Here is a 14,507-nt window from a genome sequence, read left to right on the forward strand (position 1 = left end):
GCTGCGCGGGCGCCCGGCAGGTCTCTCTGGGAGCGGAGCCCGGCTCCTCCTCCGCGCGTGTGTTCCGCGCCGGGCTCTCCTCCCCGCGCCTCTCCCGTCGCAGGCTCGCCGCCCGCCCTCCCTGCGCGCCCGCCCTCACTCGCTGCCCAGAAGGAGGCTTCCCCGGCGCCCGCCCGCCCGCCTCTGCCCGCGCCTCCGCCAGCCCCGGATCCGGCTCCCGGCTCTGGGCGCTCCTGCTCGCGGCACCTGGCCCGCCCCCGCCCGGCCCCGGCCCCGCCCCGGGCACAGGTGGGCTCCGCCCCCGAGAAGCCAGGGACGCGAAGAGGCCATTCCGGCTTCCCCAGGGGAGCGAGAGGTGGGGCCGGAGAACTGGTGCCTGGTGCCTCCGCCGACTGGGAACGGGTGGGATGAGGAGGGGGCGAGTGATGATCCGGACTCTGGGTGACCGAGGGAAACCGAGTCACCACCCGGGCGCCTGACGGTGTGGTTTTAAGCAGAAGCGAAGTAGAGGCTGGTTGATGCCCAAGGCTTTAGCCTCAGAGCCCTTTGTCGCCAAGAGCAACGACCCGACTCCCTGCTTGACGAAACCGGTAGGCGTAAAATATCACAGGAGCCACTGGACACTTAGACAGGGCTTCGTTTTCCAGTTGAGATTTGAAGACCTTTCTTCCCAGCCTGAACCACATCTCCGAGAGGCACTGGGGAGGTCATACAGCCCCCACGGTGAACCCCAGCAAGCGGTTTTTCCCAGACTGGGCTGGAATGGCTGTTTGAAGAGAGTAGGTGTTTGAAGGTTCCGAAAAATAATTTTAAAAAGAAAAGAAAGGTATTCACTCTTAGAGTTGAAAAGGTCAGCAAGATAAGCCAGGCATAGTGGCTCACGGCTGTAGTCCCAGCATTTTGAGAGGCTGAGGCGAGAGGATCTCTTGATCTCTGGAGGTCAAGGCTGCAGTGAGCCGTGACTGTGTCACTGCACTCCAGCCTGGGCAACACAGCAAGACCCTGTCTCAAAAAAAAAAAAAAAAAAAAACGGTATTCCAGGCAGGTAAAGCATTATTATCTGATTTAAATTAGATAAAGTATCAAGGGGCAGAATGAACTGCCCAAGGTCATTCAGCAGGTTATACTGCAGTTTTCTTTTCCATTATCTCTTCTGGGAAAAATGGTCAGGAGACTATGGGAAAAGTGAAGGATCAAAGTGTTCCTGGACATTTTAAAATGAAATCAATATCACACAAGTACTGTTCCAAGACAGAGGTTCTCACAGAATTGAGAGCTATGTTTCCCTTCTCTCTGTTCTCACCTCAGTTGGATATTCAATAGTTTCTACAGGACTTTTCCTAATTAGCCTCCCCAACTCCAAGCTTCCCATCGCATCCTCTCCACTATCATCAGATGGTCTTCATAAAAAACCAGGCATGGTGACACGCACCTGCAGTCCTAACTTACTCGGGAGGCTGAGGCAAAAGGAGTATAAGGTTGTAGTGAGCCACAATCATGCCACTGCACTCCAGCCTGGGTGACAGAGCAAGACCTTGTCTCAAAAAAAAAAAAAAAAAAAAAAAAAAAAAAAAAAAAAAAAAAAAAAAAAAAAAAAAAAAACTCGTATGTATTCACACACCTGCTCAAAAATATTTAATGGCTTCCAATGCTTATTGATTAAGATGCACACTGTAAATCCAGAATTCAAGGCCTTCCAGAACCTTTTTCAACTTTATGTGACCACATGAAACCTGCTCCAGCTAAAACGAGTTTCTTCACTGCCCTCCAACACATTTTCTTTTCTAGTTGGTCAACTTGTACCCTTTATCCAAGGTCCATTCCAGATTCTATAAAGCTTTCTGAGACCAGCCAAGTCCTAAGCAACTCCTTCCTTTTTGGAGCTTTAGTAGAACTTGCCATCTGTCTCACCATCTGATATGTTGGAACTTACTTGGAGTGTGTGAATCTTGTTTTCCCAACCTCACTGTAAGGCTTCAAAAATGGGAGCTACATTTCCAGTGGGTGGTACAATGTCCACTTAGCACTTAGGAAGGTTTGAGGATGGGGGTAGCACTTTGAGCAAACATCTTCCAGAACTTTCACTGTAGTTCTTTAGCAAAGGGTGAATCCAAAGGACAATTCTCTAATTGCAGCCCCTGGGAAAGGTCTCTGTGAAGTTCCAAAGCCACAGATTCCTGTACTTCTCATGTTATTCTTTCTTTCCACAAGTCCAAGATAGGAGCAGCCAGTGTGTGCACAGCCTGTGCAAGCTCGGCTGAGTCAAGTGGGAAGTGACCGGGCCCTGTAAATAGAGTCCCTGTCTCATTAAGGGCAACCCAACTGGATGTTAGGCTGAGTCACTTTTAACACTTTGCCATGGAAACAGGTGGCAGCCTTGCCACAATTCCCTCCTCAAGACTGAGAAAGCTCATGCAATCACTTGGGTCAACCAAATGCTTGAAGCATCTATTATGTAGGAACTGGGAGAGATCTAAAACAGGAAGCATGCTGTTTAGTTGAGGAAAAAAGATAGTCCACAGGAAAAGAAATCTGACAGTTTAAAGGCCACATTTATGGTCCAAACATGAATCCCAAAGAAATTTAGAAGAGGAAGGAGATCACCCTGTACCTCTTGGTTTTTTGTCCTCCTCTTATTTCTACTTTGTTTTTATAACTTGAGCAGATCATTACTTTTCCAGCTTACGGTGAGAGGGTGCCAGGAGTTGAAGAGAAAAGAGGCCAGGACATTCTTGTGGCTCTCCTCTCTCCCTCTTCTGTTCCCTTCTCTTCTGTGGGTGATGCCTTAGCGCTGAGATATCCCTCACATTCAGACCCCGCTTTCTCCACATCCCTTTTTGACTCCTGGTGATGTCACAGCAGGGGAAGATCTGAATTTTGAGACCCAAATTTCCCAATTAGCTGAGCTCCAGAACTAAGTATATGGATTGAGGTATCATGGTGGCAAATTTTGGTAGCATAATATATTGTCACAAATGTCCATTCATTGTCAGTGTCAATTTACCTGGCTACTCACCAGTTCTTCTGATGGTTTTCACTGTCCTTTCACTCTCCCACTTCAGCTGCAGCACCTGACACGGAATAACCCAGGGTCACATTGTACAAATTACACCCAAAAGGAAAAATAATCTCCACCATACACCTGCAATAATGGTAGAAGGGCCTGGTCTTTGACCAGAATATCAGAGGCAGGGCAGGTCAAATCATAAAGTTTCTTCTCCCAAATTACAGAGGCATTGTAAGAGAGGTTGACCAAAATTTTCTAAAATGGGCCAAGGTTAGCACAGGGACCAGAAAATTCTGGATTGTGGAGAATTCAGAAGGGAAGAGTGTTTAGTGACATACCTATAGGTATGGTCTGTTGTGTGCAGACCAAGTCTTATTCTACTCTATAGGGATGTCAAAATATACTAAGTAACTCCAGTGACCCCTGTGCCACCCATCCTTTTTCCTAAAACCCGACACCTACATTATAAGGTAGCAACTTTGAGCTTAGAGAGCATTTTTACATCCATATTCCATGTGTTTTGTCACAACCATATGAGAACAACAGGGGAGGTAGCCTCCTCTATTTACAAATAAGCTTTGCAAGCCTCAGTTTCTTCACATGACCAATAAGTGATAGAATCAGAACCGGAACCAGACCTTTAGCCTGCTGGTCCTCTTTCCATTGTACCCAGAGACTTCTTCCTTCTCCAGTCTGACCTTCCATATCTATATCCATATCTGTATCTATCTTATCCCTGTCTATATATACTTGTATGTTTGTTGGGCAGACTGTGTTCCATTCTTTGAAAGAGAAGAACAGTGCTGGAGACATCCACACAGACATGCTCCCCAAGTGCCAGGGTCATTTTGGCAAGCATTTATTTGTTTTATCTCTTTCAACTCATGCAAATCACGTATCCTGGAAACTGTCCTTTCACTGATTCCATTTCATAGATAAAGAAATGGGCTCGGAGATGTTAAATAACTCGCTCAAGGTCACGTACATGACCCATCTCTTAGGACTCAAACTCAGGCTTTCTAACTTCAGATCCAGTGCTTTTTTTCCTTTGCACATGTTCCTCCCCTGGAAGTTCCCCTGCAGAAGTATATTCACTCTGGAAACTCTGAGCTCACCTTCAGCACATCCATAACTCACTCAGCCACATGATAATCTTCTCATCCACTGCCCCCGCCCCCCCCCCCCCCCCGCCCTCACCAATGCTGCCTGCTCTGCTCTTTACAGAAGAGATCCTTTTTCCCAGCCCTCCTTCCATGAGTCCATCTTTTACAAATCTGTCTGCATGGTTTGCTACTATGGAGGCCAATCCCAGAAACGGATGGATGCCCCCACTGAATGCTTCTTATTAGCCTCTTCTCTTGCTTTTCCAAACAGTTGGGCTCTTCTGTTTGCTTGATGGAAAGAATGGTATGAGCTCTGGCAAGATCTCAAGCCTCAGTTTCTCCATCTGTGGTCCTAAGTAATTTTACAAACTGGGCTGGGAAACAGATTAATATCCCTATAGAAGCATCCCTATAGAAGAACATGTTCAAGATTGCATGGTAAAGTGTCAAAGGAATCAGATGAAAGGAGTTAAAGAAAAGATGAAAAGAGGGCGTAGATGTTATGCTGAGGGTCAAAATAAAGCTCATCAGCTGGGAAAAATCCCAGGGAATTCACATACTTCATCTCACTCTCAAGCAGTGAGTTGTTGATACAGTCCTCAGCAGACGGTGAGAGGTGACCCAAACCAGAACTATGTGCTTTGAAGTTCTAAGTTTGGCATCTATTGCTGGGCTTTGCTTCCTCTTCCAATCTGCATTATGAATGTCTCCAAATTATTCCAACGTCTCTTTCTGCCTTCCTCCTTCAGGGAGAAGGACTCCCCAGCAAGTCAAGAGACAATCATCCAGGTCAAACAAATTATCTTTGACTTGTTCAGGCTTTTCAGCTGAGCAGTACCAATTATTTCCTACCACTCAGGTTTTCTTTGTTGCTGGCAAACCCAGAGGGAGATAGTGTGAACAGTGCTCTTGGTTGCTCATTAGTTGGTGCTGAGACCATCTACATGAGCCTCCCCAAAGCTTTACCTCCTGTCTGTCTGACCACTAACCCCCACTAGAAAGACATTCTCTCACCCTTCTCTAGAAAGGCACTCTTCTGTCTGTACTCTGCAGTCTTCTGCTACAGATACTAGTGAGGGGATGTGTAGCTGAAGCTAAGGCATAACGACCCACAGCTCTGAGTAGCTTCTTCCCCACTCCCAAGTCATGGCACATGTTTGATGTCTGCAAGCTGTGTGGCTCACCATGGTGCCAGGGTAGTGTCATCCCTCTGAGTGAAGTCTTAGTGCTTCCTTCTCTTCTCCCAAGGACACATCCCACAGGCTTGGTCCCTACAAGTTTGAGCACACACAGATGTATATTTGAGCATACGCAGATGTGTGTCTCAGCATTTTCAGAACAGGGCATAGGTCCCTAGGACTCTGAGTGAAGCTGGATTTCCTACTGCTGTTCTTGCTCTTTCATCCTGAAGAAAAAACTCATATGCACCCTTCACTCCTGACTTCACAGTTTCTCCAACCCCTAATAGGGCTTCTAAATGACCACATCTTTTTTGCATTTGATAATCTGTACTCCTTCTATAGGCTTCAGCCCAGAAGCCATTTAATAAATACTCTGTAGTAATCGAGAATGTCCTTACTCCCCATTCGTATGAGGTTCTGTCAACTTGAAAGCCCACTCATTTAAGGAGGCTTTCCCCTACGAAAACAGAAATGGTCATGCCGGGCACCGTGGCTCACGCCTGTAATCCCAGAACTTTGGGAGGCCAAGGCGGGCGGATCACGAGGTCAGGAGTTCAAGACCAGCCTGACCAACATGGTGACACCCTGTCTCTACTAAAAATACAAAAATTAGGCCGGGCACGGTGGCTCATGCCTGTAATCCCAGCACTTTGGGAGGCCGAGACGGGCGGATCACGAGGTCAGGAGATCGAGACCATCCTGGCTAACACGGTGAAACCCTGTCCCTACTAAAAATACAAAAAATTAGCCGGATTAGCTGGGTGCGGTGGCGGGCGCCTGTAATCCCAGCTACTCCGGAGGCTGAGGCAGGAGAATGGCGTGAACCCGGGAGGCGGAGATGGCAGTGAGCCAAGATAGCGCCACTGCACTCCAGCCTGGGGGACAGAGTGAGACTCCGTCTCAAAAAAAAAAAAAAAAAAAAAAAAAAAATTAGCCGGATGTGGTGGCAGGTGGCTGTTATCCCAGCTACTCGGGAGGCTGAGGCAGGAGAATCCCTTGAACCCAGGAGGCGGAGGCTGCAGTGAACCAAGATCGCACCACTGCACTCTAGCCTGGGCCACAGAGCGAGACTCTGTCTCAAAAAGAAAAAGAAAACAGAAATGGGGCGTGGATGTTCTTCCCTTGCCTTGCACACGGTTGAATCCACAGCGGGGAGCGCCGTAGGCACCCCGGCTGAGTGGAGCACACGGCCCGTATTACCCTAACCTCACAGCTTGGCTCGGGAAGAACAATGGTCCTAAAGCCCGGTACGTGTGCAGAGTGCCCCAAAACAGCTCAAGTGCTCAAGCCCCAGACAGACTCCCTGAAAAACTTCTTTGTCTCAGTTCATAGGTCCAGGCCTATAAACTCTGCTGCGAGAACCCCAGCCCTGCCACTTAACACTCAATCACTGTGGCATCTCAGCAGCGTCTCAGTTTCCAGACGGGGATGCTGGCGCTGATGACAGGCAGAGCTGTGGGTTTCAGGTTTCTCAGCCATGTTATCTAAGGACCGGCTGCTTGGGATTTGATCAGGGCTGGTTCGAGAGAGAGGCAGACGCCGTCTTTTCCCCAGAACAGACTCCTCTTTGAGCTCTGCCGCCACCCGGACTGGGGATGGAAGAAAGAAAACAAAAATCCCCACTGTATGTGGTTTTCTGGAATTTTACTCGCCTGGAGGAAAGAACGTTGCTAGCACCTGCGCGGCCCTGGAGAGGAAAGAGCAACGTTGCTGCTCCACCGCAGCGCCCCCTGCAGGCAGAAAACCCCCCACCGCAGCGCCCCGTGCAGGCGGCAAAATCCCCCCCCCCCCCACCGCAGCGCCCCCTGCAGGTGGCAAACCCCATTAACGCTGAACTGGGCCAAGACTGGGAAGGGGTTAGGGTGAGAACAAAAACAACTTCTGACCCTCTCAGCAGTAGTGGAGGCTCCCATCTCATTCCGAGGTAAAAACTCCAAGTGAATGAGTCTGATTTAAAGTCAGTTTGGTCGCCGGGCACGGTGGCTCACGCCTGTAATCCCAGCACTTTGGGAGGCTGACCCCAGGAGTTTCAGACCAGCCTGGGCAACATAGCGAGACCCCATCTCTAGAGAAAATAAAAAATAAAATAAAGTCAGTTTGCAAGAACTGATTGAAACAGAACATCCTCACTGGCTAAGCTATAAAGAAAGAAGATGAACCCAGGTTAGTGATTTGGGACAAGGGCAGTTGGTGAAACTGCATAGCATGAGGTGAGGTGTTCTGTTTTGTTTTCCTATTCTGTCATAGATTTGCTACCTACATGGTGTGTGGGTGGTGGAGGGTGGTCAAGACATGTGTATTTCTTTTGTTTTGTTTTGTTTTGTTTTGTGTTTTTTTAATCTGTCATCCAGGCTGGAGTACAGTGGCACAATCTATGGCTCCTTCCAGCCTCAACCTCCTGGGCTCAAGCGTTCTTCCCACCTCAGCCTCTTGAGTGGCTGGGACTGAAAGCATGTACCACCATGCCTGGCTATTTTTTTTTTCTTTTTTTTTTCGAGACAGGTCCTGCTCTGTCACCCAGGCTGGGGTGCAGTGGTGCACCCTCTGCAACCTCTGCCTTCCGGGTTCAAGCAATTCTTGTGCCTTAGCCTCCCAAATAGCTGGGACTACAGGTGTGCGTCACCACATCTGGCTAATTTTTGTTTTTTTAGTAGAAACAGGGTTTTGCCATGCTGGCCAGGTTGTTCTCAAACTTCTGGCCTCAAGTGATCTGCCCAACTTGGCCTCCCAAAGTGCTGGAATTATAGATGTGAGCCACGATGCCCAGCCCTTGGCTAAATTTTTTAACTTTAATTTTTTGTAGAGATGGGCTATGTTGCCCAAGCTGGTTTCAAACTCCTGGGCTCAAGCAATTCTCCCACGTCAGCCTCCCAAGGTGCTAGGATTACAGGCATGAGCCACTGAACCCCACCAAGGCAGAAGAATCTTTTAGAAGCTCCAGGCCACTGAACTTATGCCTGTAATCCCAACACTTTAGGAGGCTGAGATGGGATGATTGCTTGAGCCCAGAAGGTGGAGTCTGCAATGAGCAGTGATCCGCACTGCATTCTAGCCTGGGTGACGGAGTGAGACCCTACATCTAAAATTAAATACATAACAAATATTCTTCTGCCTTGATGAGGATTCTGCTCTTCAGCCAGGCATCTTACCCTCAAAAGAGGGCTGTCAGAGCAGGCCAGTGGGAGATGTGTGTGGTAAAGCCTTCCATTGTGTCATCCCATGTGTTATCCAGGTGTTTATAGGAGACGTTTCACACTGAATTTTCCTTCAGCGAATTTTGAAAGTGGCCTCAAAGACTTCACATCAGTCTCTGAATTATTTTTTTAATCTAGGTCAGATGTCCTTTGCTCCACATTTTCAGATCCCAGTGTTATCTCAGCTTTCTAGGCTGAATACATTGCTTTCAGGAAGGTTTTCCCTTAAATGCCATACTATTCCAAGGGAGGTTTCTCCAGCCTTTAAAGACCTGTAGAAAAGGAAACCCCACAGCACTCTCACCATAGGGGAGAGTCATAGGTGGCATCACAGAGAGGAATGTCAACACCTCAGGAGACGATGTGGGTGCCTTGTGAAGAGAGCCTGGGTCAGAACTCCTGGAAACACTAACACTGGTGGGACAAGCAGCAGCAGAATCAGAGACCAGGAGCAGGCAAGTGCACCAGGTGCAGAAGTCAGACTAGGACAGAGACCTAGGAAGCAGGGAGAGCCAGAGGCAGTGCCAGTGCATGCGTGGGCAGGCAGCAGGCTCATGATCAGCGCTTAGGAGGCAAGGGCAGGAGACCGGGTGGGAAGCACCCCGATAGGAGAGGGGTGAGGGGAGTTAGAGGGTGGCTTAGTCCAACTGACTCAAGGTGAAATATAGAATCCAACCTGGTGCCATGCCTCACACCTGTAATCCTGGCACTTTGGAAGGTTGAGGCAGGAAGATCACTTGAGGCCAAGAGTTTGAGACCAGCCTGGTCAATATAGCGAGACTCCATCTCTGTGTAAAATTTTAAAATAAATAAAGAAATAAAAGTGGAGAGGAAGAAATACTGACTCTCAAAGATGAGGACAAAGTAGTCAGGCTTTGGGAAATGAGCAGAGAATACGTAGAGAAAGAAGAGTTTCCTAAGGTCATTTTTTGGGGGAAGGAGTTCATTGCTTTGACATGAAACAAGCAAGAGAACCTGTTTGCACACAGAGAACACACCTATTTTCCACAGAAGCTTATCAGGTGTTGGCCCAGCCTGGGGAGTGACACAAGAGATAAGGCTAGGGTAAGGAACCACCTCTCTAAGTAAAAAGAAAAACCCAGGCACACCGGTTCAATCTGCACTGATTACTGAGCTTTGGGCCAAATGAAATCTTACAAAAATGTGCATGACAATACTACTTAGGCTCATTCCTATTCGGGATCCCTCTACTTAATATTTAATTATCCTTCCCAAATGCCAAGGCAAGCTTGCCAATTAAGAGGCTCTAGAAGAGTCAACAGAAGCAATATCGAAATTGTTCATGTAAAATCAGCACTGCTGTTGTTAAATGCTGTTGTGAGCCAAAAGGGGAGGAAAATGTCACAAATCAACACAAGGCTAATCACAAACATTGTGGTCCAATCTAGAATTACCAGGACTCACTAGCTGCAGACTAGTCAAAAAGTAGTCAATGACTGGGGATAAACTGGGCAAAATGTGCATAAAATCACTGTATTATTTCTTAGAACTGCATGTGAATCTACAGTTATCTAAAAAATAGAAAGATGAGCTGAATCATCAAGGAGAATAAAATAAATATTTGTCCAAATGGAAAAAAAAACATCTTTAGCAGACCAACTCAAGATGAATCTATTATAATGACATATATATGACATATATGTATATATGAGTCTATTCTGTTCATGTGTCAACAACATAATTTATTTAATTTATTATTTGTATATTTTATATTTTATTTTTTTTTTGAGATGGGATTTCACTCTGTAGCCCTGGCTAGAGTGCAGTAGCCTGATCATAGCTCACTGCAGTCTCGACCTCCTGGGCTCAAGCAATCCCCCAGCCTCAGCCTCCCAAGTAGCTGGGGCTATAGGCGTGCACCACCACACCCAGCTAATTTTTTCTATTTTTTGTAGAGATGGAGTCCCACTATGTTCCTAGGCTGATCTCAAACTCCTGGCCTCAAATGATCCTCCTGCCGTGACCTCCCAAAATGCTGGAATTACAGGCATGAGCCACTGTGCCAGCCTTAATTTTTTTAAAAAATAGAGTGGCTGGCTCAGTTTGAAAAAGAGAGGTCATGCAGCTGAAGAGGCAAAGAGAAAGAGAGCTAATATCTTCAAACAAAAGCAATCATAGCTGCCACTTGGAGGTTGAGCTCCCAGAAGGCTGTTCTGGCGAGGATGGTGGGTTTCTCCGTGACAATCTGACTCCACAGTCACCTACATAGGCACCTGCATTCACTTCAGATGTGAATATTCTCATCTACTAGTTTCCCCCGAGAAGGGCATCATCTCCACAATGAGGGATTTCCTACACACAATAACACAGGTGCGCTGTGATGTCATCATAAATGTGAGGCAGTTAAGTAATTAATCTCCAGAAGTCTAGGTTGTGTTCACAGTTGCTTTTTGTGTAGCTAATTTGAAAATAAGCTACCAACTAGTCCAGGAGTGGAATATTTCACAGCTTAAGCTCATAAAGCAATGTTTTCACGTAGAGATTTAAAGCCCCCTTTCAAAATGTTTTCTTTGCAAGGCCTCCCTTCACTTTGCAGCCAAACCCTCCTTCCAGCTCTATCTCTTCACCTGCCTTTTTTTTGCTGGTCTGCCTGTTCTAGATCTTTTTTGGCTCTGTGCCCTTACCTACTTAGGAAGTTAGAAGGGCAGATGAAGCAGACTCTGACGTGCTGCGATTCTAGACATTTTCTCCCTGGCAGGCAGTTCAACTCAATAAATCCTTCATCCAGACCTACTCCTAACAACTCTATCACTTGTCTCTTGTCAGCTCCCTCCAATCTTTCCAACATTCACTCTTCTCCTCAAGCTCCCCATCACATCAATGCCCTATCTCACTTTTAGTGGAGGGTTTAACTTCATTTCCTCTGTGAAAACAGGGTAGTTACCCCTTTAGGGTTATTATACCAACTCATCTGCTCTTACTGCACCCATCAGTATCAGCACTCATTCTCCCCAGCATCTTACTTAGCAACACCTCTCACTCTTCTGTCTTCAGTTCCTTCCTCTGGCTTTTCCCTTTCAGTCTATGAATATGGTAAAGTCTTCCCCAGCCTAAAACTACCAAAACTCCTCTCCTTGGCTTTATCAACTTTGAAGCTATTTCCCATTTTCCTTCTGGCCTCATCCCTCAACCATATTAATATAAGCCAACTTCCATCTCTATTTCAGTGAAGTTGCTTTAAACTCACCTGCTGCTAAATCCCCAAACCTAAATTCTAATTTACTTGGTTCTTCTAGAGCATTTGACAATGCTCCCAACCACTGGCTTCCTGAAGTTCTCATTCCCTGAGTTTCCAGAACACTATGTTCTTGTTATTCAGACCATTCCTTTCTTACTGGCTCCCCTGCCTCTTACTGTTAAGGTTTCCCCTCTGGCCGGGCGCAGTGGCTCACGCCTATAATCCCAGCACTTTGGGAGGCTGAGGCGGGCGAATCATGAGGTCAGGAGATCGAGACCATCCTGGCTAACATGGTGAAACCCCGTCTCTACTAAAAATACAAAAAATTAGCCGGGCGTGTTGGCGGGTGCCTGTAGTCCCAGCTACTCGGGAGGCTGAGGCAGGAGAATGGCGGGAATCCGGCAGCCGGAGCTTGCAGTGAGCCGAGATCGCGCCACTGCACTCCAGCCTGGGGGACAGAGCGAGACTCCGTCTCAAAAAAAAAAAATACAACTTATCTTCCAGATCTCTATTCCCAAATTTACTAGAAACAGGCTGCTTCTCCTGTACATTGAAGCTCACTTAATATGGTGTCACTGGACACGTGGTACCTCAAGCCAGAAACTTCGAAGTTAGAGAATTATCCTTTTTTTTTTCCTTTGAGATACGGTCTCACTCTGTTGCCCAGGCTGAAGTACAGTGGCACTGTCATAACTCACTGCAGCCTCAAAGTCCTGGACTCAAGCAATCTTGCCTTCTTAGCCTCCTGAGTAGCTAGGACTACAGGTACAAGCCATTGTGCCTGCCTAATTTTGTTGTTGTTGAAACGGGGTCTCACTGTGTTAGCCAGGTTGGTCTCAAACTCCTGGGCTCGAGAGATCTTCCCACCTCCTTAACTCTTCACTAACTCTCACATCTCATCCATCACAAAGATAGGATGACCATTCTACTCCTAAATGATTCTCAAATCTGTCCCTTCCTCTTTATTCTCAATGTCTCCCTTTAGCTTAGACCCTGAATTTCTCTTCTGGATGAGGACAGCAGCCATCTTTTTCCTTCTGTTCCTAGATGCAGTGAGTGATGATAGTGCAATCTGCTTTGTTGCAAATATTACAGTAAGTTTTAGTAGCCCAACTAACGTGGTGTGGGCGGAGAGGCAGCGAGAATCATGACTGGACCAAAAATAACATAGCCAGAGGCTATTTTATTTTGGGAAAAATCACATAAGTTTCATGGATAAAAAGGTGATTTATTACCAAGTTACTCATATATATGGTTAAAAGAAAGTTTAAAATGCAAAGGAAATGACAATGATGGCGCTTTTCAAAGATCTTTGGTGCTATCCTTTGATTTGTTCCTGCAGATACTGCAATAAATCCTAGTATTAAGTGATTGTGCCTTAGCTTGATCTGAAGTACAAAGATTTACCAGGAAATAAATATTTCATATATTTATTATTTCATGGTAGTTCTTACCCCGCCCACCCCACTTTTTTTGAGACAGGGTCTTGCTTTGTAGCAGAGGTGCAAACACGGCTCACTGCAGCCTCAACCTCCCAGGTTCAAGTGATCCTCCTGCCTCGGCCTCCCAAGCAGCTGGGATTATAGGTGTGCACCACCATGCCCAGCTAACTTTTGTATTTTTTGTAGATGGGTTTTTGCCATGTTGCCCAGGCTGGTGTGGAACTCCTGGGCTCTAGCAAGCCCCTCAGCCTCCCAAAGTGCTGAGACTACTAGATTACTGGTGTGAGCCACCACACCTGGCCCCCTTGCCCCTAATTTTTAAGAAATGAGTTTGCATTTCAAATTATTTTTCATGCATGACTTCATATCACAAAATATTTGTTTTTCTCCGGTTTTAAGTAAACCCAAACATTTTCAATTGATTCAAAGGGTCTTGGAATATTCAACAGGTTCGCATAATTGTATTAAATGAAATTTCATGCCATTTATGTTTTGTATTACACAACTCTGTCTCCTGTACTTGCATTTCCCCAAACATTCTGTTCTTCCTTGCCTTCATACATGTTGTCCCTCTGCCTACAAGGTCCCGCTTCTTGTCTGTCTCCAAATTGACTTTTGAGGATCGGTTCACATGCATCTCCTGCAAGTCACCTTCTCTGTTGCTTTCTATCCTGTACACCCATAGAGCTGCACTTCATTACTGAGTTTCTTCTATGTTTATCTTCCCCACCAACCTTTGGAGCACAAGTGTTTTAGTGTTCTCTGTAAACTTAAGATCTAGCATAATTTCTAGAACATAAAAAGCACTTAAGGGGCCAGGTGCAGTGGGATGCTTGTAATCCCAGTGTTTTGGTAGGATGAGGGTAGGAGCTCGACAACAGCCTCGGAACATAATGAGACTCTATCTGTACAATTTTTTTTTTTAAATTAACTGATTGTAGCGGCATGCCTCTGTAGTCCTAGCTACTTGGGAAGCTGAACGGGGAGAATTGCTTGAGCCCAGGAGTTCAAAGTGGCAGTGGGTTTTGATTGCACCACTGCCTTCTAGCCTGAGCAACAGAGCAAGAGACTGTTTCTTAAAAAACAAAACAAAACAAACAGCACTTAAGAAATAAATTGCTGAATGAAGAAATGAATGGTATTAAATACATCATGGAATCTGATCAGCAATGGTGAGCGATTGGTAAGTCAATTGACGCCAAAATACAGATAATAGCTAATTGTAACTGAATGCCTACTACATGCTAGGCACCAGACTAAGTCGTTTCTTTTTTTTTTTTTTTTTTTTATACTTTAGGTTTTAGGGTACATGTGCACAATGTGCAGGTTTGTTACATATGTATCCATGTGCCATGTTGGTTTGCTGCACCCATTAACTCGT

The sequence above is a fragment of the Nomascus leucogenys genome, chromosome 23 (genome assembly GCF_006542625.1).
Source record: "Nomascus leucogenys isolate Asia chromosome 23, Asia_NLE_v1, whole genome shotgun sequence".
NCBI classification, from domain to species: Eukaryota; Metazoa; Chordata; class Mammalia; order Primates; family Hylobatidae; genus Nomascus; species Nomascus leucogenys.